A 21,441-nucleotide genomic window follows, 5' to 3' on the forward strand; every position below is an offset into this window, starting at 1 on the left:
GGCTCCAGAAAGGAGAGTCAACTTGGACCTTTCTTCTTAAAGAAATGCCAGTTGACACATGCCAAGGAGGAAAAGGCCTACAGCACCCGGCATTCCCAGGCGGTCTCCCGTCCAAGGACATACTGGGTCCGCCCTGCTTAGCTTCCGAGATCAAGTGAGATCGGGCGTATTCAGAGCGGATTGGCCGTAGGCCGTGACCTCGAAAAACTAACTCTTTTGAAGTTGATAGGGATCGAAAAGTCCTGGATATAGAAGCCGCACTGCGGGGTTGAAGGAAAAATGGACCCAGAAACATATTCGATGCTTCATCCTAAGAAAGGAACCTCATGTCCACGATATATCGACACGTAAATTCCGGGAGATCATTTCCTTCAGAGTCTTGTTTAAAAAAAAAAAAAAAAAAAAGCATCATTTCAAACGCCCCGAATCAATAAGATTCGGCTGAATTCAACATCACCAGCTCCCACAACCTGAGGGAAATTTCCAAGTCTTCAGTGGAGTTCAAGGTGCAAGAGTCTTTTCTTGTGATATGCTCAAAAGAAGTAGCAGGAGTCGTCAACATCCAATGCATTCTAATCTGAAAGAGAAAGTGGGGAGTGGAGAAACATCAAGCAGGGCAAGGGGCTCTGCAGCCTGGTCTTAAGCATGCCTACACCGCTATCCTGCCCAAAAGTCAGGTAGAGCTAAGAACTCAGACCAGGCTCCAGAAAGGAGAGTCAACTTGGACCTTTCTTCTTGAAGAAAGGCCAGTTGACACATGCCAAGGAGGAAAAGGCCTACAGCACCCGGCATTCCCAGGCGGTCTCCCGTCCAAGGACATACTGGGTCCGCCCTGCTTAGCTTCCGAGATCAAGTGAGATCGGGCGTATTGAGAGCGGATTGACCGTAGGCCGTGACCTTCACAAACTAACTCTTTTGAAGTTGAAAGGGATCGAAAAGTCCTGGATGTAGAAGCCGCACTGCCGGGTTGAAAGAACAATGGACCCAGAAACATATTCGATGCTTCATCCTAAGAAAGGAACCTCATGTCCACGATACCCGACACGTAAATTCCGGGAGATCATTTCCTTGAGAGTCTTGCTTTTTTTTTTTTAAAGCATCATTTCAAACGCCCCGAATCAATAAGATTCGGCTGAATTCAACATCACCAGCTCCTACAACCTGAGCGAAATTTCCAAGTCTTCAGTGGAGTTCAAGGTGCAAGAGTTTTTTCCTGTGATGCTCTCAAAAGAAGTTGCGGGAGTCGTCAACATCCAATGCCTTGCAATCGGAAAGAGAAAATGGGGAGTGGAGAAACATCAAGCAGGGCAAGGGGCTCTGCAGCCTGGTCTTAAGCATGCCTACAATGCTATCCTGCCCAAAAGTCAGGTAGAGCTAGGAACTCAGACCAGGCTCCAGAAAGGAGAGTCAACTTGGACCTTTCTTCTTGAAGAAAGGCCAGTAGACACATGCCAAGGAGGAAAAGGCCTACAGCACCCGGCATTCCCAGGCGGTCTCCCATCCAAGGTCATACTGGGTCCGCCCTGCTTAGCTTCCGAGATCAAGTGAGATCGGGCGTATTGAGAGCGGATTGAGCGTAGGCTGTGACCTCCACAAACTAACTCTTTTGAAGTTAATAGGGATCTTAAAGTCCTGGATGTAGAAGCCGCACTGTGGGGTTGAAGGAACAATGGACCCAGAAACATATTCGATGCTTCATCCTAAGAAAGGAACCTCATGTCCACTATACACCGACAGGTAAATTCCGAGAGATCATTTCCTTCAGAGACTTGTTTAAAAAAAAAAAAAGCATCATTTCAAACGCCCTGAATCAATAAGATTTAACTGAATTCAACATCAGCAGCTCCCACAACCTGAGGGAAATTTCCAAGTCTTCAGTGGAGTTCAAGGTGCAAGAATGTTTTCTTGTGATGCTCTCAAAAGAAGTTGCGGGAGTAGCAACATCCAATGCCTTCCAATCGGAAAGAGAAAGTGGGGAGTGGAGAAACATCAAGCAGGGCAAGGGGCTCTGCAGCCTGGTCTTAAGCATGCCTACACCGCTATCCTGCCCAAAAATCAGGTAGAGCTAGGAACTCAGACCAGGCTCCAGAAAGGAGACTCAACTTGGACCTTTCTTCTTGAAGAAATGCCAGTTGACACATGCCAAGGAGGAAAAGGCCTACAGCACCCGGCATTCCCAGGCGGACTCCCGTCCAAGGACATACTGGGCCCGCCCTGCTTAGCTTCCGGGATCAAGTGAGATCGGGCGTATTCAGAGCGGATTGACCGTAGGCCGTGACCTCCACAAACTAACTCTTTTGAAGTTGATAGGGATCTAAAAGTCCTGGATGTAGAAGTCGCACTGCCGGGTTGAAGGAACAATGGACCCAGAAACATATTCGATGCTTCATCCTAAGAAAGGAACCTCATGTCCACGATACACCAACACGTAAATTCCGGGAGATCATTTCCTTCAGAGTCTTGCTTTTTTTAAAAAAAAAGCATCATTTCAAACACCCCGAATCAATAAGATTCGGCTGAATTCAACATCACCAGCTCCCAGAACCTGAGGGAAATTTCCAAGTCTTCAGTGGAGTTCAACGTGCAAGAGTCTTTTCTTGTGATGCTCTCAAAAGAAGTAGCAGGAGTCGTCAACATCCAATGCCTTCTAATATGATAGAGAAAGTGGGGAGTGGAGAAACATCACGCAGGGCAAGGAGCTCTGCAGCCTGGTCTTAAGCATGCCTACACTGCTATCCTGCCCAAAAGTCAGGTAGAGCTAGGAACTCAGGCCAGGCTGCAGAAATGAAATTCAGCTTGGACTTTTCTTCTTGAAGAAATGGCAGTTGACCAATGCCAAGGAGGAAAAGGCCTACAGCACCCGGCATTCCCAGGCGGTCTCCCGTCCAAGAACATACTGGGCCCGCCCTGCTTAGCTTCCGGGATCAAGTGAGATCGGGCGTATTCAGAGCGGATTGACCGTAGGCCATGACCTCCACAAACTAACTCTTTTGAAGTTGAAAGGGATTGAAAAGTCCTGGATGTAGAAGCCGCACTGCCGGGTTGAAGGAACAATGGACCCAGAAACATATTCGATGCTTCATCCTAAGAAAGGAACCTCATGTCCACGATACCCGACACGTAAATTCCGGGAGATCATTTCCTTGAGAGTCTTGCTTTTTTTTTTTTTAAAGCATCATTTCAAACGCCCCGAATCAATAAGATTCGGCTGAATTCAACATCACCAGCTCCCAGAACCTGAGGGAAATTTCCAAGTCTTCAGTGGAGTTCAACGTGCAAGAGTCTTTTCTTGTGATGCTCTCAAAAGAAGTAGCAGGAGTCGTCAACATCCAATGCCTTCTAATCTGAAAGAGAAAGTGGGGAGTGGAGAAACATCACGCAGGGCAAGGAGCTCTGCAGCCTGGTCTTAAGCATGCCTACACTGCTATCCTGCCCAAAAGTCAGGTAGAGCTAGGAACTCAGGCCAGGCTGCAGAAATGAAATTCAGCTTGGACTTTTCTTCTTGAAGAAATGGCAGTTGACCAATGCCAAGGAGGAAAAGGCCTACAGCACCCGGCATTCCCAGGCGGTCTCCCGTCCAAGAACATACTGGGCCCGCCCTGCTTAGCTTCCGGGATCAAGTGAGATCGGGCGTATTCAGAGCGGATTGACCGTAGGCCGCGTCCTCCACAAACTAACTCTTTTGAAGTTGAAAGGGATTGAAAAGTCCTGGATGTAGAAGCCGCACTGCCGGGTTGAAGGAACAATGGACCCAGAAACATATTCGATGCTTCATCCTAAGAAAGGAACCTCATGTCCACGATACACCAACACGTAAATTCCGGGAGATCATTTCCTTCAGAGTCTTGCTTTTTTTAAAAAAAGCATCATTTCAAACACCCCGAATCAATAAGATTCGGCTGAATTCAACATCACCAGCTCCCACAACCTGAGGGAAATGTCCAAGTCTTCAGTGGAGTTCAAAGTGCAATAGACTTTTCATATGATGCGCTCAAAAGAAGTTGCGGGAGTAGCAACATCCAATGCCTTCCAATCGGAAAGAGAAAGTGGGGAGTGGAGAAACATCAAGCAGGGCAAGGGGCTCTGCAGCCTGGTCTTAAGCATGCCTACACTGCTATCCTGCCCAAAAATCAGGTAGAGCTAGTAACTCAGGCCAGGCTCCAGAAAGGAGAGTCAACTTGGACCTTTCTTCTTGAAGAAATGCCAGTTGACACATGCCAAGGAGGAAAAGGCCTACAGCACCCGGCATTCCCAGGCAGTCTCCCGTCCAAGGACATACTGGGTCCGCCCTGCTTAGCTTCCGAGATCAAGTGAGATCGGGCGTATTCAGAGCGGATTGACCGTAGGCCGTGACCTCGAAAAACTAACTCTTTTGAAGTTGATAGGGATCGAAAAGTCCTGGATATAGAAGCCGCACTGCGGGGTTGAAGGAAAAATGGACCCAGAAACATATTCGATGCTTCATCCTAAGAAAGGAACCTCATGTCCACGATATATCGACACGTAAATTCCGGGAGATCATTTCCTTCAGAGCCTTGTTTTTTTTTAAATAAAAAAAAGCATCATTTCAAACGCCCCGAATCAATAAGATTCGGCTGAATTCAACATCACCAGCTCCCACAACCTGAGGGAAATTTCCAAGTCTTCAGTGGAGTTCAAGGTGCAAGAGTCTTTTCTTGTGATATGCTCAAAAGAAGTAGCAGGAGTAGCAACATCCAATGCATTCTAATCTGAAAGAGAAAGTGGGGAGTGGAGAAACATCAAGCAGGGCAAGGGGCTCTGCAGCCTGGTCTTAAGCATGCCTACACCGCTATCCTTCCCAAAAGTCAGGTAGAGCTAGGAACTCAGACCAGGCTCCAGAAAGGAGAGTCAACTTGGACCTTTCTTCTTGAAGAAAGGGCAGTTGACACATGCCAAGAAGGAAAAGGCCTACAGCACCCGGCATTCCCAAGCGGTCTCCCGTCCAAGGACATACTGGGTCCGCCCTGCTTAGCTTCCGAGATCAAGTGAGATCGGGCGTATTGAGAGCGGATTGACCGTAGGCCGTGACCTTCACAAACTAACTCTTTTGAAGTTGATAGGGATCTAAAAGTCCTGGATGTAGAAGCCGCACTGTGGGGTTGAAGGAACAATGGACCCAGAAACATATTCGATGCTTCATCCTAAGAAAGGAACCTCATGTCCACGATACACCAACACGTAAATTCCGGGAGATCATTTCCTTCAGAGTCTTGCTTTTTTAAAAAAAAGCATCATTTCAAACACCCCGAATCAATAAGATTCGGCTGAATTCAACATCACCAGCTCCCAGAACCTGAGGGAAATTTCCAAGTCTTCAGTGGAGTTCAACGTGCAAGAGTCTTTTCTTGTGATGCTCTCAAAAGAAGTAGCAGGAGTCGTCAACATCCAATGCCTTTTAATCTGAAAGAGAAAGTGGGGAGTGGAGAAACATCACGCAGGGCAAGGAGCTCTGCAGCCTGGTCTTAAGCATGCCTACACTGCTATCCTGCCCAAAAGTCAGGTAGAGCTAGTAACTCAGGCCAGGCTGCAGAAATGAAATTCAGCTTGGACTTTTCTTCTTGAAGAAATGGCAGTTGACCAATGCCAAGGAGGAAAAGGCCTACAGCACCCGGCATTCCCAGGCGGTCTCCCGTCCAAGAACATACTGGGCCCGCCCTGCTTAGCTTCCGGGATCAAGTGAGATCGGGCGTATTCAGAGCGGATTGACCGTAGGCCATGTCCTCCACAAACTAACTCTTTTGAAGTTGAAAGGGATTGAAAAGTCCTGGATGTAGAAGCCGCACTGCCGGGTTGAAGGAACAATGGACCCAGAAACATATTCGATGCTTCATCCTAAGAAAGGAACCTCATGTCCACGATACACCAACACGTAAATTCCGGGAGATCATTTCCTTCAGAGTCTTGCTTTTTTTTAAAAAAGCATCATTTCAAACACCCCGAATCAATAAGATTCGGCTGAATTCAACATCACCAGCTCCCACAACCTGAGGGAAATGTCCAAGTCTTCAGTGGAGTTCAAAGTGCAATAGACTTTTCGTATGATGCGCTCAAAAGAAGTTGCGGGAGTAGCAACATCCAATGCCTTCCAATCGGAAAGAGAAAGTGGGGAGTGGAGAAACATCAAGCAGGGCAAGGGGCTCTGCAGCCTGGTCTTAAGCATGCCTACACTGCTATCCTGCCCAAAAATCAGGTAGAGCTAGTAACTCAGGCCAGGCTCCAGAAAGGAGAGTCAACTTGGACCTTTCTTCTTGAAGAAATGCCAGTTGACACATGCCAAGGAGGAAAAGGCCTACAGCACCCGGCATTCCCAGGCAGTCTCCCGTCCAAGGACATACTGGGTCCGCCCTGCTTAGCTTCCGAGATCAAGTGAGATCGGGCGTATTCAGAGCGGATTGACCGTAGGCCGTGACCTCGAAAAACTAACTCTTTTGAAGTTCATAGGGATCGAAAAGTCCTGGATATAGAAGCCGCACTGCGGGGTTGAAGGAAAAATGGACCCAGAAACATATTCGATGCTTCATCCTAAGAAAGGAACCTCATGTCCACGATATATCGACACGTAAATTCCGGGAGATCATTTCCTTCAGAGCCTTGTTTTTTTTTAAATAAAAAAAAGCATCATTTCAAACGCCCCGAATCAATAAGATTCGGCTGAATTCAACATCACCAGCTCCCACAACCTGAGGGAAATTTCCAAGTCTTCAGTGGAGTTCAAGGTGCAAGAGTCTTTTCTTGTGATATGCTCAAAAGAAGTAGCAGGAGTAGCAACATCCAATGCATTCTAATCTGAAAGAGAAAGTGGGGAGTGGAGAAACATCAAGCAGGGCAAGGGGCTCTGCAGCCTGGTCTTAAGCATGCCTACACCGCTATCCTTCCCAAAAGTCAGGTAGAGCTAGGAACTCAGACCAGGCTCCAGAAAGGAGAGTCAACTTGGACCTTTCTTCTTGAAGAAAGGGCAGTTGACACATGCCAAGAAGGAAAAGGCCTACAGCACCCGGCATTCCCAAGCGGTCTCCCGTCCAAGGACATACTGGGTCCGCCCTGCTTAGCTTCCGAGATCAAGTGAGATCGGGCGTATTGAGAGCGGATTGACCGTAGGCCGTGACCTTCACAAACTAACTCTTTTGAAGTTGATAGGGATCTAAAAGTCCTGGATGTAGAAGCCGCACTGTGGGGTTGAAGGAACAATGGACCCAGAAACATATTCGATGCTTCATCCTAAGAAAGGAACCTCATGTCCACGATACACCAACACGTAAATTCCGGGAGATCATTTCCTTCAGAGTCTTGCTTTTTTTAAAAAAAAGCATCATTTCAAACGCCCCGAATCAATAAGATTCGGCTGAATTCAACATCACCAGCTCCCAGAACCTGAGGGAAATTTCCAAGTCTTCAGTGGAGTTCAACGTGCAAGAGTCTTTTCTTGTGATGCTCTCAAAAGAAGTAGCAGGAGTCGTCAACATCCAATGCCTTTTAATCTGAAAGAGAAAGTGGGGAGTGGAGAAACATCACGCAGGGCAAGGAGCTCTGCAGCCTGGTCTTAAGCATGCCTACACTGCTATCCTGCCCAAAAGTCAGGTAGAGCTAGTAACTCAGGCCAGGCTGCAGAAATGAAATTCAGCTTGGACTTTTCTTCTTGAAGAAATGGCAGTTGACCAATGCCAAGGAGGAAAAGGCCTACAGCACCCGGCATTCCCAGGCGGTCTCCCGTCCAAGAACATACTGGGCCCGCCCTGCTTAGCTTCCGGGATCAAGTGAGATCGGGCGTATTCAGAGCGGATTGACCGTAGGCCATGTCCTCCACAAACTAACTCTTTTGAAGTTGAAAGGGATTGAAAAGTCCTGGATGTAGAAGCCGCACTGCCGGGTTGAAGGAACAATGGACCCAGAAACATATTCGATGCTTCATCCTAAGAAAGGAACCTCATGTCCACGATACACCAACACGTAAATTCCGGGAGATCATTTCCTTCAGAGTCTTGCTTTTTTTAAAAAAAAGCATCATTTCAAACACCCCGAATCAATAAGATTCGGCTGAATTCAACATCACCAGCTCCCACAACCTGAGGGAAATGTCCAAGTCTTCAGTGGAGTTCAAGGTGCAATAGACTTTTCGTATGATGCGCTCAAAAGAAGTTGCGGGAGTAGCAACATCCAATGCCTTCCAATCGGAAAGAGAAAGTGGGGAGTGGAGAAACATCAAGCAGGGCAAGGGGCTCTGCAGCCTGGTCTTAAGCATGCCTACACCGCTATCCTGCCCAAAAGTCAGGTAGAGCTAGGAACTCAGACCAGGCTCCAGAAAGGAGAGTCAACTTGGACCTTTCTTCTTGAAGAAATGCCAGTTGACACATGCCAAGGAGGAAAAGGCCTACAGCACCCGGCATTCCCAGGCGGACTCCCGTCCAAGGACATACTGGGCCCGCCCTGCTTAGCTTCCGGGATCAAGTGAGATCGGGCGTATTCAGAGCGGATTGACCGTAGGCCGTGACCTCCACAAACTAACTCTTTTGAAGTTGAAAGGGATTGAAAAGTCCTGGATGTAGAAGCCGCACTGCCGGGTTGAAGGAACAATGGACCAAGAAACATATTTGATAATTCATCCTAAGAAAAGAACCTCATGTCCACGATACACCAACACGTAAATTCCGGGAGATCATTTCCTTCAGAGTCTTGCTTTTTTTTTAAAAAAAAGCATCATTTCAAACACCCCGAATCAATAAGATTCAGCTGAATTCAACATCACCAGCTCCCACAACCTGAGGGAAATGTCCAAGTCTTCAGTGGAGTTCAAGGTGCAATAGACTTTTCGTATGATGCGCTCAAAAGAAGTAGCAGGAGTCGTCAATATCCAATGCCTTCCAATCGGAAAGAGAAATTTGGGAGTGGAGAAACATCAAGCAGGGCAAGGGGCTCTGCAGCCTGGTCTTAAGCATGCCTACACCGCTATCCTGCCCAAAAGTCAGGTAGAGCTAGGAACTCAGACCAGGCTCCAGAAAGGAGAGTCAACTTGGACCTTTCTTCTTGAAGAAAGGCCAGTTGACACATGCCAAGGAGGAAAAGGCCTACAGCACCCGGCATTCCCAGGCGGTCTCCCGTCCAAGGACATACTGGGTCCGCCCTGCTTAGCTTCCGAGATCAAGTGAGATCGGGCGTATTCAGAGCGGATTGGCCGTAGGCCGTGACCTCGAAAAACTAACTCTTTTGAAGTTGATAGGGATCGAAAAGTCCTGGATATAGAAGCCGCACTGCGGGGTTGAAGGAAAAATGGACCCAGAAACATATTCGATGCTTCATCCTAAGAAAGGAACCTCATGTCCACGATATATCGACACGTAAATTCCGGGAGATCATTTCCTTCAGAGTCTTGTTTTAAAAAAAAAAAAAAAAAAAGCATCATTTCAAACGCCCCGAATCAATAAGATTCGGCTGAATTCAACATCACCAGCTCCCACAACCTGAGGGAAATTTCCAAGTCTTCAGTGGAGTTCAAGGTGCAAGAGTCTTTTCTTGTGATATGCTCAAAAGAAGTAGCAGGAGTCGTCAACATCCAATGCATTCTAATCTGAAAGAGAAAGTGGGGAGTGGAGAAACATCAAGCAGGGCAAGGGGCTCTGCAGCCTGGTCTTAAGCATGCCTACACCGCTATCCTGCCCAAAAGTCAGGTAGAGCTAAGAACTCAGACCAGGCTCCAGAAAGGAGAGTCAACTTGGACCTTTCTTCTTGAAGAAAGGCCAGTTGACACATGCCAAGGAGGAAAAGGCCTACAGCACCCGGCATTCCCAGGCGGTCTCCCGTCCAAGGACATACTGGGTCCGCCCTGCTTAGCTTCCGAGATCAAGTGAGATCGGGCGTATTGAGAGCGGATTGACCGTAGGCCGTGACCTTCACAAACTAACTCTTTTGAAGTTGAAAGGGATCGAAAAGTCCTGGATGTAGAAGCCGCACTGCCGGGTTGAAAGAACAATGGACCCAGAAACATATTCGATGCTTCATCCTAAGAAAGGAACCTCATGTCCACGATACCCGACACGTAAATTCCGGGAGATCATTTCCTTGAGAGTCTTGCTTTTTTTTTTTAAAAGCATCATTTCAAACGCCCCGAATCAATAAGATTCGGCTGAATTCAACATCACCAGCTCCTACAACCTGAGCGAAATTTCCAAGTCTTCAGTGGAGTTCAAGGTGCAAGAGTTTTTTCCTGTGATGCTCTCAAAAGAAGTTGCGGGAGTCGTCAACATCCAATGCCTTGCAATCGGAAAGAGAAAATGGGGAGTGGAGAAACATCAAGCAGGGCAAGGGGCTCTGCAGCCTGGTCTTAAGCATGCCTACAATGCTATCCTGCCCAAAAGTCAGGCAGAGCTAGGAACTCAGACCAGGCTCCAGAAAGGAGAGTCAACTTGGACCTTTCTTCTTGAAGAAAGGCCAGTAGACACATGCCAAGGAGGAAAAGGCCTACAGCACCCGGCATTCCCAGGCGGTCTCCCATCCAAGGTCATACTGGGTCCGCCCTGCTTAGCTTCCGAGATCAAGTGAGATCGGGCGTATTGAGAGCGGATTGAGCGTAGGCTGTGACCTCCACAAACTAACTCTTTTGAAGTTAATAGGGATCTTAAAGTCCTGGATGTAGAAGCCGCACTGTGGGGTTGAAGGAACAATGGACCCAGAAACATATTCGATGCTTCATCCTAAGAAAGGAACCTCATGTCCACTATACACCGACAGGTAAATTCCGAGAGATCATTTCCTTCAGAGACTTGTTTAAAAAAAAAAAAAGCATCATTTCAAACGCCCTGAATCAATAAGATTTAACTGAATTCAACATCAGCAGCTCCCACAACCTGAGGGAAATTTCCAAGTCTTCAGTGGAGTTCAAGGTGCAAGAATGTTTTCTTGTGATGCTCTCAAAAGAAGTTGCGGGAGTAGCAACATCCAATGCCTTCCAATCGGAAAGAGAAAGTGGGGAGTGGAGAAACATCAAGCAGGGCAAGGGGCTCTGCAGCCTGGTCTTAAGCATGCCTACACCGCTATCCTGCCCAAAAATCAGGTAGAGCTAGGAACTCAGACCAGGCTCCAGAAAGGAGACTCAACTTGGACCTTTCTTCTTGAAGAAATGCCAGTTGACACATGCCAAGGAGGAAAAGGCCTACAGCACCCGGCATTCCCAGGCGGACTCCCGTCCAAGGACATACTGGGCCCGCCCTGCTTAGCTTCCGGGATCAAGTGAGATCGGGCGTATTCAGAGCGGATTGACCGTAGGCCGTGACCTCCACAAACTAACTCTTTTGAAGTTGATAGGGATCTAAAAGTCCTGGATGTAGAAGTCGCACTGCCGGGTTGAAGGAACAATGGACCCAGAAACATATTCGATGCTTCATCCTAAGAAAGGAACCTCATGTCCACGATACACCAACACGTAAATTCCGGGAGATCATTTCCTTCAGAGTCTTGCTTTTTTAAAAAAAAGCATCATTTCAAACGCCCCGAATCAATAAGATTCGGCTGAATTCAACATCACCAGCTCCCAGAACCTGAGGGAAATTTCCAAGTCTTCAGTGGAGTTCAACGTGCAAGAGTCTTTTCTTGTGATGCTCTCAAAAGAAGTAGCAGGAGTCGTCAACATCCAATGCCTTTTAATCTGAAAGAGAAAGTGGGGAGTGGAGAAACATCACGCAGGGCAAGGAGCTCTGCAGCCTGGTCTTAAGCATGCCTACACTGCTATCCTGCCCAAAAGTCAGGTAGAGCTAGTAACTCAGGCCAGGCTGCAGAAATGAAATTCAGCTTGGACTTTTCTTCTTGAAGAAATGGCAGTTGACCAATGCCAAGGAGGAAAAGGCCTACAGCACCCGGCATTCCCAGGCGGTCTCCCGTCCAAGAACATACTGGGCCCGCCCTGCTTAGCTTCCGGGATCAAGTGAGATCGGGCGTATTCAGAGCGGATTGACCGTAGGCCATGTCCTCCACAAACTAACTCTTTTGAAGTTGAAAGGGATTGAAAAGTCCTGGATGTAGAAGCCGCACTGCCGGGTTGAAGGAACAATGGACCCAGAAACATATTCGATGCTTCATCCTAAGAAAGGAACCTCATGTCCACGATACACCAACACGTAAATTCCGGGAGATCATTTCCTTCAGAGTCTTGCTTTTTTTAAAAAAAAGCATCATTTCAAACACCCCGAATCAATAAGATTCGGCTGAATTCAACATCACCAGCTCCCACAACCTGAGGGAAATGTCCAAGTCTTCAGTGGAGTTCAAGGTGCAATAGACTTTTCGTATGATGCGCTCAAAAGAAGTTGCGGGAGTAGCAACATCCAATGCCTTCCAATCGGAAAGAGAAAGTGGGGAGTGGAGAAACATCAAGCAGGGCAAGGGGCTCTGCAGCCTGGTCTTAAGCATGCCTACACCGCTATCCTGCCCAAAAGTCAGGTAGAGCTAGGAACTCAGACCAGGCTCCAGAAAGGAGAGTCAACTTGGACCTTTCTTCTTGAAGAAATGCCAGCTGACACATGCCAAGGAGGAAAAGGCCTACAGCACCCGGCATTCCCAGGCGGACTCCCGTCCAAGGACATACTGGGCCCGCCCTGCTTAGCTTCCGGGATCAAGTGAGATCGGGCGTATTCAGAGCGGATTGACCGTAGGCCGTGACCTCCACAAACTAACTCTTTTGAAGTTGAAAGGGATTGAAAAGTCCTGGATGTAGAAGCCGCACTGCCGGGTTGAAGGAACAATGGACCAAGAAACATATTTGATAATTCATCCTAAGAAAAGAACCTCATGTCCACGATACACCAACACGTAAATTCCGGGAGATCATTTCCTTCAGAGTCTTGCTTTTTTTTTAAAAAAAGCATCATTTCAAACACCCCGAATCAATAAGATTCAGCTGAATTCAACATCACCAGCTCCCACAACCTGAGGGAAATGTCCAAGTCTTCAGTGGAGTTCAAGGTGCAATAGACTTTTCGTATGATGCGCTCAAAAGAAGTAGCAGGAGTCGTCAATATCCAATGCCTTCCAATCGGAAAGAGAAATTTGGGAGTGGAGAAACATCAAGCAGGGCAAGGGGCTCTGCAGCCTGGTCTTAAGCATGCCTACACCGCTATCCTGCCCAAAAGTCAGGTAGAGCTAGGAACTCAGACTAGGCTCCAGAAAGGAGAGTCAACTTGGACCTTTCTTCTTGAAGAAAGGCCAGTTGACACATGCCAAGGAGGAAAAGGCCTACAGCACCCGGCATTCCCAGGCGGTCTCCCGTCCAAGGACATACTGGGTCCGCCCTGCTTAGCTTCCGAGATCAAGTGAGATCGGGCGTATTCAGAGCGGATTGGCCGTAGGCCGTGACCTCGAAAAACTAACTCTTTTGAAGTTGATAGGGATCGAAAAGTCCTGGATATAGAAGCCGCACTGCGGGGTTGAAGGAAAAATGGACCCAGAAACATATTCGATGCTTCATCCTAAGAAAGGAACCTCATGTCCACGATATATCGACACGTAAATTCCGGGAGATCATTTCCTTCAGAGTCTTGTTTTTTAAAAAAAAAAAAAAAAAAGCATCATTTCAAACGCCCCGAATCAATAAGATTCGGCTGAATTCAACATCACCAGCTCCCACAACCTGAGGGAAATTTCCAAGTCTTCAGTGGAGTTCAAGGTGCAAGAGTCTTTTCTTGTGATATGCTCAAAAGAAGTAGCAGGAGTCGTCAACATCCAATGCATTCTAATCTGAAAGAGAAAGTGGGGAGTGGAGAAACATCAAGCAGGGCAAGGGGCTCTGCAGCCTGGTCTTAAGCATGCCTACACCGCTATCCTGCCCAAAAGTCAGGTAGAGCTAAGAACTCAGACCAGGCTCCAGAAAGGAGAGTCAACTTGGACCTTTCTTCTTGAAGAAAGGCCAGTTGACACATGCCAAGGAGGAAAAGGCCTACAGCACCCGGCATTCCCAGGCGGTCTCCCGTCCAAGGACATACTGGGTCCGCCCTGCTTAGCTTCCGAGATCAAGTGAGATCGGGCGTATTGAGAGCGGATTGACCGTAGGCCGTGACCTTCACAAACTAACTCTTTTGAAGTTGAAAGGGATCGAAAAGTCCTGGATGTAGAAGCCGCACTGCCGGGTTGAAAGAACAATGGACCCAGAAACATATTCGATGCTTCATCCTAAGAAAGGAACCTCATGTCCACGATACCCGACACGTAAATTCCGGGAGATCATTTCCTTGAGAGTCTTGCTTTTTTTTTTTAAAAGCATCATTTCAAACGCCCCGAATCAATAAGATTCGGCTGAATTCAACATCACCAGCTCCTACAACCTGAGCGAAATTTCCAAGTCTTCAGTGGAGTTCAAGGTGCAAGAGTTTTTTCCTGTGATGCTCTCAAAAGAAGTTGCGGGAGTCGTCAACATCCAATGCCTTGCAATCGGAAAGAGAAAATGGGGAGTGGAGAAACATCAAGCAGGGCAAGGGGCTCTGCAGCCTGGTCTTAAGCATGCCTACAATGCTATCCTGCCCAAAAGTCAGGTAGAGCTAGGAACTCAGACCAGGCTCCAGAAAGGAGAGTCAACTTGGACCTTTCTTCTTGAAGAAAGGCCAGTAGACACATGCCAAGGAGGAAAAGGCCTACAGCACCCGGCATTCCCAGGCGGTCTCCCATCCAAGGTCATACTGGGTCCGCCCTGCTTAGCTTCCGAGATCAAGTGAGATCGGGCGTATTGAGAGCGGATTGAGCGTAGGCTGTGACCTCCACAAACTAACTCTTTTGAAGTTAATAGGGATCTTAAAGTCCTGGATGTAGAAGCCGCACTGTGGGGTTGAAGGAACAATGGACCCAGAAACATATTCGATGCTTCATCCTAAGAAAGGAACCTCATGTCCACTATACACCGACAGGTAAATTCCGAGAGATCATTTCCTTCAGAGACTTGTTTAAAAAAAAAAAAAAGCATCATTTCAAACGCCCTGAATCAATAAGATTTAACTGAATTCAACATCAGCAGCTCCCACAACCTGAGGGAAATTTCCAAGTCTTCAGTGGAGTTCAAGGTGCAAGAATGTTTTCTTGTGATGCTCTCAAAAGAAGTTGCGGGAGTAGCAACATCCAATGCCTTCCAATCGGAAAGAGAAAGTGGGGAGTGGAGAAACATCAAGCAGGGCAAGGGGCTCTGCAGCCTGGTCTTAAGCATGCCTACACCGCTATCCTGCCCAAAAATCAGGTAGAGCTAGGAACTCAGACCAGGCTCCAGAAAGGAGAGTCAACTTGGACCTTTCTTCTTGAAGAAATGCCAGTTGACACATGCCAAGGAGGAAAAGGCCTACAGCACCCGGCATTCCCAGGCGGACTCCCGTCCAAGGACATACTGGGCCCGCCCTGCTTAGCTTCCGGGATCAAGTGAGATCGGGCGTATTCAGAGCGGATTGACCGTAGGCCGTGACCTCCACAAACTAACTCTTTTGAAGTTGATAGGGATCTAAAAGTCCTGGATGTAGAAGTCGCACTGCCGGGTTGAAGGAACAATGGACCCAGAAACATATTCGATGCTTCATCCTAAGAAAGGAACCTCATGTCCACGATACACCAACACGTAAATTCCGGGAGATCATTTCCTTCAGAGTCTTGCTTTTTTTTTAAAAAAAGCATCATTTCAAACACCCCGAATCAATAAGATTCGGCTGAATTCAACATCACCAGCTCCCAGAACCTGAGGGAAATTTCCAAGTCTTCAGTGGAGTTCAACGTGCAAGAGTCTTTTCTTGTGATGCTCTCAAAAGAAGTAGCAGGAGTCGTCAACATCCAATGCCTTCTAATATGAAAGAGAAAGTGGGGAGTGGAGAAACATCACGCAGGGCAAGGAGCTCTGCAGCCTGGTCTTAAGCATGCCTGCACTGCTATCCTGCCCAAAAGTCAGGTAGAGCTAGGAACTCAGGCCAGGCTGCAGAAATGAAATTCAGCTTGGACTTTTCTTCTTGAAGAAATGGCAGTTGACCAATGCCAAGGAGGAAAAGGCCTACAGCACCCGGCATTCCCAGGCGATCTCCCGTCCAAGAACATACTGGGCCCGCCCTGCTTAGCTTCCGGGATCAAGTGAGATCGGGCGTATTCAGAGCGGATTGACCGTAGGCCATGACCTCCACAAACTAACTCTTTTGAAGTTGAAAGGGATTGAAAAGTCCTGGATGTAGAAGCCGCACTGCCGGGTTGAAGGAACAATGGACCCAGAAACATATTCGATGCTTCATCCTAAGAAAGGAACCTCATGTCCACGATACCCGACACGTAAATTCCGGGAGATCATTTCCTTGAGAGTCTTGCTTTTTTTTTTTTAAAGCATCATTTCAAACGCCCCGAATCAATAAGATTCGGCTGAATTCAACATCACCAGCTCCCAGAACCTGAGGGAAATTTCCAAGTCTTCAGTGGAGTTCAACGTGCAAGAGTCTTTTCTTGTGATGCTCTCAAAAGAAGTAGCAGGAGTCGTCAACATCCAATGCCTTCTAATCTGAAAGAGAAAGTGGGGAGTGGAGAAACATCACGCAGGGCAAGGAGCTCTGCAGCCTGGTCTTAAGCATGCCTACACTGCTATCCTGCCCAAAAGTCAGGTAGAGCTAGGAACTCAGGCCAGGCTGCAGAAATGAAATTCAGCTTGGACTTTTCTTCTTGAAGAAATGGCAGTTGACCAATGCCAAGGAGGAAAAGGCCTACAGCACCCGGCATTCCCAGGCGGTCTCCCGTCCAAGAACATACTGGGCCCGCCCTGCTTAGCTTCCGGGATCAAGTGAGATCGGGCGTATTCAGAGCGGATTGACCGTAGGCCATGTCCTCCACAAACTAACTCTTTTGAAGTTGAAAGGGATTGAAAAGTCCTGGATGTAGAAGCCGCACTGCCGGGTTGAAGGAACAATGGACCCAGAAACATATTCGATGCTTCATCCTAAGAAAGGAACCTCATGTCCACGATACACCAACACGTAAATTCCGGGAGATCATTTCCTTCAGAGTCTTGCTTTTTTAAAAAAAAGCATCATTTCAAACACCCCGAATCAATAAGATTCGGCTGAATTCAACATCACCAGCTCCCACAACCTGAGGGAAATGTCCAAGTCTTCAGTGGAGTTCAAGGTGCAATAGACTTTTCGTATGATGCGCTCAAAAGAAGTTGCGGGAGTAGCAACATCCAATGCCTTCCAATCGGAAAGAGAAAGTGGGGAGTGGAGAAACATCAAGCAGGGCAAGGGGCTCTGCAGCCTGGTCTTAAGCATGCCTACACCGCTATCCTGCCCAAAAGTCAGGTAGAGCTAGGAACTCAGACCAGGCTCCAGAAAGGAGAGTCAACTTGGACCTTTCTTCTTGAAGAAAGGGCAGTTGACACATGCCAAGAAGGAAAAGGCCTACAGCACCCGGCATTCCCAAGCGGTCTCCCGTCCAAGGACATACTGGGTCCGCCCTGCTTAGCTTCCGAGATCAAGTGAGATCGGGCGTATTGAGAGCGGATTGACCGTAGGCCGTGACCTTCACAAACTAACTCTTTTGAAGTTGAAAGGGATCGAAAAGTCCTGGATGTAGAAGCCGCACTGCCGGGTTGAAGGAACAATGGACCCAGAAACATATTCGATGCTTCATCCTAAGAAAGGAACCTCATGTCCACGATACCCGACATGTAAATTCCGGGAGATCATTTCCTTGAGAGTCTTGCTTTTTTTTTTTAAACCATCATTTCAAACGCCCCGAATCAATAAGATTCGGCTGAATTCAACATCACCAGCTCCTACAACCTGAGCGAAATTTCCAAGTCTTCAGTGGAGTTCAAGGTGCAAGAGTTTTTTCCTGTGATGCTCTCAAAAGAAGTTGCGGGAGTCGTCAACATCCAATGCCTTCCAATCGGAAAGAGAAAATGGGGAGTGGAGAAACATCAAGCAGGGCAAGGGGCTCTGCAGCCTGGTCTTAAGCATGCCTACACCGCTATCCTGCCCAAAAATCAGGTAGAGCTAGGAACTCAGACCAGGCTCCAGAAAGGAGACTCAACTTGGACCTTTCTTCTTGAAGAAATGCCAGTTGACACATGCCAAGGAGGAAAAGGCCTACAGCACCCGGCATTCCCAGGCAGTCTCCCGTCCAAGGACATACTGGGTCCGCCCTGCTTAGCTTCCGAGATCAAGTGAGATCGGGCGTATTCAGAGCGGATTGACCGTAGGCCGTGACCTCGAAAAACTAACTCTTTTGAAGTTGATAGGGATCGAAAAGTCCTGGATATAGAAGCCGCACTGCGGGGTTGAAGGAAAAATGGACCCAGAAACATATTCGATGCTTCATCCTAAGAAAGGAACCTCATGTCCACGATATATCGACACGTAAATTCCGGGAGATCATTTCCTTCAGAGCCTTGTTTTTTTTTAAATAAAAAAAAGCATCATTTCAAACGCCCCGAATCAATAAGATTCGGCTGAATTCAACATCACCAGCTCCCACAACCTGAGGGAAATTTCCAAGTCTTCAGTGGAGTTCAAGGTGCAAGAGTCTTTTCTTGTGATATGCTCAAAAGAAGTAGCAGGAGTAGCAACATCCAATGCATTCTAATCTGAAAGAGAAAGTGGGGAGTGGAGAAACATCAAGCAGGGCAAGGGGCTCTGCAGCCTGGTCTTAAGCATGCCTACACCGCTATCCTGCCCAAAAGTCAGGTAGAGCTAGGAACTCAGACCAGGCTCCAGAAAGGAGAGTCAACTTGGACCTTTCTTCTTGAAGAAAGGGCAGTTGACACATGCCAAGAAGGAAAAGGCCTACAGCACCCGGCATTCCCAAGCGGTCTCCCGTCCAAGGACATACTGGGTCCGCCCTGCTTAGCTTCCGAGATCAAGTGAGATCGGGCGTAATGAGAGCGGATTGACCGTAGGCCGTGACCTTCACAAACTAACTCTTTTGAAGTTGATAGGGATCTAAAAGTCCTGGATGTAGAAGCCGCACTGTGGGGTTGAAGGAACAATGGACCCAGAAACATATTCGATGCTTCATCCTAAGAAAGGAACCTCATGTCCACGATACACCAACACGTAAATTCCGGGAGATCATTTCCTTCAGAGTCTTGCTTTTTTAAAAAAAAGCATCATTTCAAACACCCCGAATCAATAAGATTCGGCTGAATTCAACATCACCAGCTCCCAGAACCTGAGGGAAATTTCCAAGTCTTCAGTGGAGTTCAACGTGCAAGAGTCTTTTCTTGTGATGCTCTCAAAAGAAGTAGCAGGAGTCGTCAACATCCAATGCCTTTTAATCTGAAAGAGAAAGTGGGGAGTGGAGAAACATCACGCAGGGCAAGGAGCTCTGCAGCCTGGTCTTAAGCATGCCTACACTGCTATCCTGCCCAAAAGTCAGGTAGAGCTAGTAACTCAGGCCAGGCTGCAGAAATGAAATTCAGCTTGGACTTTTCTTCTTGAAGAAATGGCAGTTGACCAATGCCAAGGAGGAAAAGGCCTACAGCACCCGGCATTCCCAGGCGGTCTCCCGTCCAAGAACATACTGGGCCCGCCCTGCTTAGCTTCCGGGATCAAGTGAGATCGGGCGTATTCAGAGCGGATTGACCGTAGGCCATGTCCTCCACAAACTAACTCTTTTGAAGTTGAAAGGGATTGAAAAGTCCTGGATGTAGAAGCCGCACTGCCGGGTTGAAGGAACAATGGACCCAGAAACATATTCGATGCTTCATCCTAAGAAAGGAACCTCATGTCCACGATACACCAACACGTAAATTCCGGGAGATCATTTCCTTCAGAGTCTTGCTTTTTTAAAAAAAAGCATCATTTCAAACACCCCGAATCAATAAGATTCGGCTGAATTCAACATCACCAGCTCCCACAACCTGAGGGAAATGTCCAAGTCTTCAGTGGAGTTCAAGGTGCAATAGACTTTTCGTATGATGCGCTCAAAAGAAGTTGCGGGAGTAGCAACATCCAATGCCTTCCAATCGGAAAGAGAAAGTGGGGAGTGGAGAAACATCAAGCAGGGCAAGGGGCTCTGCAGCCTGGTCTTAAGCATGCCTACACCGCTATCCTGCCCAAAAGTCAGGTAGAGCTAGGAACTCAGACCAGGCTCCAGAAAGGAGAGTCAACTTGGACCTTTCTTCTTGAAGAAAGGGCAGTTGACACATGCCAAGAAGGAAAAGGCCTACAGCACCCGGCATTCCCAAGCGGTCTCCCGTCCAAGGACATACTGGGTCCGCCCTGCTTAGCTTCCGAGATCAAGTGAGATCGGGCGTATTGAGAGCGGATTGACCGTAGGCCGTGACCTTCACAAACTAACTCTTTTGAAGTTGAAAGGGATCGAAAAGTCCTGGATGTAGAAGCCGCACTGCCGGGTTGAAGGAACAATGGACCCAGAAACATATTCGATGCTTCATCCTAAGAAAGGAACCTCATGTCCACGATACCCGACATGTAAATTCCGGGAGATCATTTCCTTGAGAGTCTTGCTTTTTTTTTTTAAACCATCATTTCAAACGCCCCGAATCAATAAGATTCGGCTGAATTCAACATCACCAGCTCCTACAACCTGAGCGAAATTTCCAAGTCTTCAGTGGAGTTCAAGGTGCAAGAGTTTTTTCCTGTGATGCTCTCAAAAGAAGTTGCGGGAGTCGTCAACATCCAATGCCTTCCAATCGGAAAGAGAAAATGGGGAGTGGAGAAACATCAAGCAGGGCAAGGGGCTCTGCAGCCTGGTCTTAAGCATGCCTACACCGCTATCCTGCCCAAAAATCAGGTAGAGCTAGGAACTCAGACCAGGCTCCAGAAAGGAGACTCAACTTGGACCTTTCTTCTTGAAGAAATGCCAGTTGACACATGCCAAGGAGGAAAAGGCCTACAGCACCCGGCATTCCCAGGCGGACTCCCGTCCAAGGACATACTGGGTCCGCCCTGCTTAGCTTCCGAAATCAAGTGAGATCGGGCGTATTCAGAGCGGATTGACCGTAGGCCGTGACCGCCTAAAACTACCTCTTTTGAAATTGATAGGGATCGAAAAGTCCTGGATGTAGAAGTCGCACTGCCGGGTTGAAGGAACAATGGACCCAGAAACATATTCGATGCTTCATCCTAAGAAAGGAACCTCATGTCCACGATACACCAACACGTAAATTCCGGGAGATCATTTCCTTCAGAGTCTTGCTTTTTTTTAAAAAAAAAGCATCATTTCAAACGCCCCGAATCAATAAGATTCGGCTGAATTCAACATCACCAGCTCCCACAACCTGAGGGAAATTTCCAAGTCTTCAGTGGAGTTCAACGTGCAAGAGTCTTTTCTTGTGATGCTCTCAAAAGAAGTAGCAGGAGTCGTCAACATCCAATGCCTTCTAATATGAAAGAGAAAGTGGGGAGTGGAGAAACATCACGCAGGGCAAGGAGCTCTGCAGCCTGGTCTTAAGCATGCCTACACTGCTATCCTGCCCAA

General features: G+C 47.7%; 28 pseudogenes; all 28 read right to left on the minus strand.

The window, feature by feature from the left end:
- Positions 1-74: 74 nt before the first annotated feature.
- On the minus strand, positions 75-192 carry LOC134292658 (5S ribosomal RNA; annotated as a pseudogene).
- A 581-nt stretch (positions 193-773) lies between these two features.
- LOC134292753 (5S ribosomal RNA) lies at positions 774-891 on the minus strand (annotated as a pseudogene).
- Positions 892-2,155: 1,264 nt separating this feature from the next.
- On the minus strand, positions 2,156-2,273 carry LOC134292704 (5S ribosomal RNA; annotated as a pseudogene).
- Positions 2,274-2,848: 575 nt separating this feature from the next.
- LOC134292683 (5S ribosomal RNA) lies at positions 2,849-2,966 on the minus strand (annotated as a pseudogene).
- Positions 2,967-3,540: 574 nt separating this feature from the next.
- LOC134292684 (5S ribosomal RNA) lies at positions 3,541-3,658 on the minus strand (annotated as a pseudogene).
- A 572-nt stretch (positions 3,659-4,230) lies between these two features.
- LOC134292724 (5S ribosomal RNA) lies at positions 4,231-4,348 on the minus strand (annotated as a pseudogene).
- A 578-nt stretch (positions 4,349-4,926) lies between these two features.
- Positions 4,927-5,044, minus strand: LOC134292764 (5S ribosomal RNA; annotated as a pseudogene).
- A 573-nt stretch (positions 5,045-5,617) lies between these two features.
- Positions 5,618-5,735, minus strand: LOC134292686 (5S ribosomal RNA; annotated as a pseudogene).
- A 572-nt stretch (positions 5,736-6,307) lies between these two features.
- LOC134292725 (5S ribosomal RNA) lies at positions 6,308-6,425 on the minus strand (annotated as a pseudogene).
- A 578-nt stretch (positions 6,426-7,003) lies between these two features.
- LOC134292765 (5S ribosomal RNA) lies at positions 7,004-7,121 on the minus strand (annotated as a pseudogene).
- Positions 7,122-7,695: 574 nt separating this feature from the next.
- LOC134292687 (5S ribosomal RNA) lies at positions 7,696-7,813 on the minus strand (annotated as a pseudogene).
- Positions 7,814-8,386: 573 nt separating this feature from the next.
- On the minus strand, positions 8,387-8,504 carry LOC134292705 (5S ribosomal RNA; annotated as a pseudogene).
- Positions 8,505-9,080: 576 nt separating this feature from the next.
- Positions 9,081-9,198, minus strand: LOC134292659 (5S ribosomal RNA; annotated as a pseudogene).
- A 581-nt stretch (positions 9,199-9,779) lies between these two features.
- Positions 9,780-9,897, minus strand: LOC134292754 (5S ribosomal RNA; annotated as a pseudogene).
- Positions 9,898-11,161: 1,264 nt separating this feature from the next.
- LOC134292706 (5S ribosomal RNA) lies at positions 11,162-11,279 on the minus strand (annotated as a pseudogene).
- Positions 11,280-11,852: 573 nt separating this feature from the next.
- LOC134292688 (5S ribosomal RNA) lies at positions 11,853-11,970 on the minus strand (annotated as a pseudogene).
- A 573-nt stretch (positions 11,971-12,543) lies between these two features.
- Positions 12,544-12,661, minus strand: LOC134292708 (5S ribosomal RNA; annotated as a pseudogene).
- Positions 12,662-13,236: 575 nt separating this feature from the next.
- Positions 13,237-13,354, minus strand: LOC134292660 (5S ribosomal RNA; annotated as a pseudogene).
- Positions 13,355-13,936: 582 nt separating this feature from the next.
- On the minus strand, positions 13,937-14,054 carry LOC134292755 (5S ribosomal RNA; annotated as a pseudogene).
- Positions 14,055-15,319: 1,265 nt separating this feature from the next.
- Positions 15,320-15,437, minus strand: LOC134292709 (5S ribosomal RNA; annotated as a pseudogene).
- A 575-nt stretch (positions 15,438-16,012) lies between these two features.
- On the minus strand, positions 16,013-16,130 carry LOC134292727 (5S ribosomal RNA; annotated as a pseudogene).
- A 573-nt stretch (positions 16,131-16,703) lies between these two features.
- LOC134292689 (5S ribosomal RNA) lies at positions 16,704-16,821 on the minus strand (annotated as a pseudogene).
- Positions 16,822-17,393: 572 nt separating this feature from the next.
- On the minus strand, positions 17,394-17,511 carry LOC134292766 (5S ribosomal RNA; annotated as a pseudogene).
- A 572-nt stretch (positions 17,512-18,083) lies between these two features.
- On the minus strand, positions 18,084-18,201 carry LOC134292726 (5S ribosomal RNA; annotated as a pseudogene).
- Positions 18,202-18,779: 578 nt separating this feature from the next.
- Positions 18,780-18,897, minus strand: LOC134292777 (5S ribosomal RNA; annotated as a pseudogene).
- Positions 18,898-19,470: 573 nt separating this feature from the next.
- Positions 19,471-19,588, minus strand: LOC134292690 (5S ribosomal RNA; annotated as a pseudogene).
- A 572-nt stretch (positions 19,589-20,160) lies between these two features.
- LOC134292767 (5S ribosomal RNA) lies at positions 20,161-20,278 on the minus strand (annotated as a pseudogene).
- A 572-nt stretch (positions 20,279-20,850) lies between these two features.
- On the minus strand, positions 20,851-20,968 carry LOC134292772 (5S ribosomal RNA; annotated as a pseudogene).
- Positions 20,969-21,441: the final 473 nt, after the last annotated feature.

Source organism: Anolis carolinensis, chromosome 6 (assembly GCF_035594765.1).
Source record: "Anolis carolinensis isolate JA03-04 chromosome 6, rAnoCar3.1.pri, whole genome shotgun sequence".
Classification (NCBI taxonomy): domain Eukaryota; kingdom Metazoa; phylum Chordata; class Lepidosauria; order Squamata; family Dactyloidae; genus Anolis; species Anolis carolinensis.